Source organism: Nicotiana tomentosiformis, chromosome 4 (assembly GCF_000390325.3).
Source record: "Nicotiana tomentosiformis chromosome 4, ASM39032v3, whole genome shotgun sequence".
Taxonomy (NCBI): domain Eukaryota; kingdom Viridiplantae; phylum Streptophyta; class Magnoliopsida; order Solanales; family Solanaceae; genus Nicotiana; species Nicotiana tomentosiformis.
The window spans coordinates 35,404,959-35,409,027 of NC_090815.1; positions in this window are offsets into that span (position 1 = coordinate 35,404,959).

The window sequence follows — 4,069 nt, forward strand, 5'->3', positions numbered from 1 at the left end:
AGCGGTACCCAGTAAGTGCCAAGCCTAACCTCGGTAGAGTAGTGACGAGGTCAGGTCAGGCCCTACTGGAAAATAATAATGGCAAGGTAAAATGTTTAACAATATAATAAAATAAAATGACAATGGAAATGAATCAAGTAGCATGTCACCATTTAATTACACAAAATAATGGCAAATAATATCTCGTGGAATCAAAACAGAATTCCTTTCAACTTTAAGAAAATCACAACAATAATCAAAGGCAACTGTGGCCATAAATCAATATCAACAAGGGCACTCACGAGGTACCGCCTCGTAGCCCCAAATGATAAATAAATTCACAATATCTCATTTCCTTATCTCACCGCGGGAGCCTTCACAATTTATTTTTAAAGAAAATATTTTTCCCGAAATAGCATCCCGCGTTTTAGCCATCCTTATCACACCGCATGACTTCTAGTAGTTTCCCCTACTAGCCACGCGTATCAAGCCACCCTTATCTCACCGCATGCGTTTCAATACCCAGACCTTATACCACCGCATGCATATCAATATCACAATATATTACAATTTGCACTTCAAGTGCTCTATTAATTTAACTTGCCAAAATACCTCAACAACAATATTTTTCAACAATAAAGAGCTCACGGCTCATGCCGATATAAATCATCAACAATATTTTTCTACAATAAAGATCTAACGGCTCATGCCAACATAAATCATCAATATTATTTTTTCACAACAAAGAGCTCACGGCTCCATCACAATGAGTACGAAAATCTTACAAAAATATTCAGGAATAAGTAATTCAGGAAAATAATATTTCAAAATCTTTAATACATTGATTCAATATCAAATTAAATAAATTACTGTCAAATACTTCACATAAAAAAATATTTAATTTAAAGAAAAACAACTTTCAAATAATGCACAGAATAAAAGAAACCAAGTTTCAACTAAACAGGTAAGACAATTAGCAAAAAAAGGTCAAGCAAATTTAAAGTATACAAATTAAATCAATGATGGAGAATATAACAAGATTTAATAATTTAATTAATATGCAACAGTGATCTTCACAATTTAAAAACATAATCCTTCATATTTAATTTGTGTACACACTCGTCACCTCATGTACACGACTTTCATCACATTACAATTAATACCAATCCTAGGGAAAATTTCCCCCACAGAAGGTTAGACAAGTTACTTACCTGGATTTGCTCCAATTTAACCAAGTAGTATGCCTTTTCCTCAATTTTCTGACTCCGATCGACTCGTATCTAGTCATAATTAATTCGATACAGTCAACAAAAATTTTAGGAATCAATTTCATAAGAATATACTACATTTTTCAATAAAAATCCGAAATTAGCTCAAAAATTGCCGTGGGGCCCACGTCTCGGAATCCCGCAAAACTTACAAAATCCGACAACCCATTCAATTATGAGTCCAACCATACCAATTTTACTCAATTCCAATTATGAATCGACACATAAATCTCAACAATTCGTTTTATGAGATTTCTAAAAGTTTTCCAAATTTCCATCTCAGTACACTAATTAAAGGGTGAAAATAATGATATATTCGTGTATATAGACCAAATCCGAGTTAGAATCACTTACCCAAATGTTTCTCGTTGAAAATATGCCAAAAATCGCTTCTGCTCAAGTTCAAGTTCGTAAAAAATGGCAAACGGGACGAAATCCCCAGTTTTATAAACTTACAGATTTGTCCAGGCTGGACCTCGATCATGGACCTTCGATCCTGGGGCTCGATCATGGCCCTCGGTCATTGCCCTCGATCATGGACCTCGGTCATAGCCTTCGATCATGGCTCTCGACCTTGGGGCTCGATCACAGCCATCGATCCTGGCTATCGATCATGGCTTCGATCTTTATGGACTTCGATCACTGGCCTTGGTCATAGCCCTCGATCCTGGGTCTTCGATCAGTGGCCTTCGATCATTGGCCTTCGAGCTTGCCTTCGATCATGGCCCTTGAGCCTTGCCTTCGATCATGGCTCTCGAGCCTACTTTCGATCATGGCTCTCGATTTCTAGGCTCGATTTTTGGCCTTCGATTTCTGGGCTCTATTGCACAGCAGAAGAAAATTTGCAGCAGCTGTTTAAGTCTTATTTTTTTATCCGTTAACCATCCGAAACTCACCCGAGGCCCTCGGGACCTCAACCAAATATACCAACAAGTCCTAAAATATCATACGAACTTTTTGAAACCTCAAATCACATCAAACAACGCTAAATCACGAATCATGCTCAAATTCAAGCTTAATAAAACTTAGAATTTCCAACTTCTACATTCGATGTCGACACCTATCAAATCAAGTCCGATTGATCTCAAATTTTGCACGCAGATCAGAAATGACATAACGGAGCTGTAAAAATTTTCAGAACTAGATTCTGACCCCGATACCAAAAAGTCAACTCCCCGGTCAAACTTCCAAACTTTAAATTCCTATTTTAGCCATTTCAAGCCTAATTTCACTACAGACTTCCAAATAAAATTCCGATCATGCTCCTAAGTCTAAAATCACCATATGGAGTTGCTGGAATCATCAAAATTCTATTATGGGGTCATTTGTACATAATTCGACATCCGGTCACTATTTGAACTTAAACTTTTAATTTTTCATCAAAATTCTATATCTCGGGCTTGGGACCTCGGAATTTGATTCCGGGCATATGCCCAAGTCCCAAATCACAATACGGACCTACCGAAACTGTCAAAATACTGATCCGAGTCCATTTGCTCAAAATGTTGACCAAAGTCAACTCAGTTGAGTTTTAAAGCTCTAATTCACATTTTAATCCATGTTTCACATAAAAACTTCCCAGAAAATTTTACGGAGTGAGCACACAAGTCGAGTAATAATAAATAGTACTTTTCGAGGTCTTAGAACACAGAATTAATTATTAACTTTAAGGATGACATTTTGGGTCATCACACATTCTTAACTCTTAAGAGTAGAACTACTTATGGAATAGCATTACGTTTACGTATCGTTACTTGGATCATGCCAAAAGAATAAAGGATTAGCCTTAACATACCAGAGCCAATTTTCTTAATAATCCCTCTAACACCCGTCTTTTGTGATAAAACACGTGACGACGGATCGAAGTAGGGGAAAATTCGTATGATATTCTTGAGAAAGATTGTACTGTATTCCCTTAGAATCGCAAATCCCATGTTGCTACAGTATTAAGCAATTTCATATGAATTGTTGAAGCAAATCACGTTGCTATTGCAAAATTAAGCTATTTATTGGTGATCTTTGAGACCTGTGGTAAACTTTATGATGATAATATCAAATACAACGGATATAAAGCTTCTAAATAGAACTCTCACGGATCCTCCATTGTAATATATTGTCACGACCCGAAATTTTTCACCGACGGGACCGTGATGGCGGCTAACATTTCACTTGCTAGGCAAGCCAACATTAAAGAATCATTTACCAATTTCTTATTTTCATTCAGTAATTAACATTAATTAACTACAACGAAATATAACAAGTGCGGAATATCATAAATCTATATTAACTACTACCACCCGGATCTGGAGTCGCAATTCACGAGCATTCTAGAATTTACAACAAGTAATGGTCTGAGAGAAATACAACTATCTGGATGAAAGAAAATAGTAAGACATGAAGGATAGACGGGGACTTCAAGGTCTGTGAACGCCGACAGATCTACCTTGAGTCTCCGGACAGCGGACCAGTATCAAATCTCGATCAACCTGAGCCGGTATCAAAATCTGCACAGAAAGTACAGAGTGCAACATAAGTACAACCGACCCCATGTACTGGTAAGTATCGAGCATAACCTCGGCGAAATAGTGACGAGGCTAGGACAAGACACCCACATATAACCTGAACAGTATAATCATGCTAGTGGCAACAACAGTAAATAAGAAATAACGCAGAAATAATGGGAGGGGATACAGTGGGGAAATACAACATAAGGAGTGAGAATAATGAAAAGACATAATTAAACCGGAAATCCTTAAATGAATTGAGCAATTAAGACAGCAAGAAAAACTGCACGGCATCACCCTTCGTGCTTTTACTCTCAA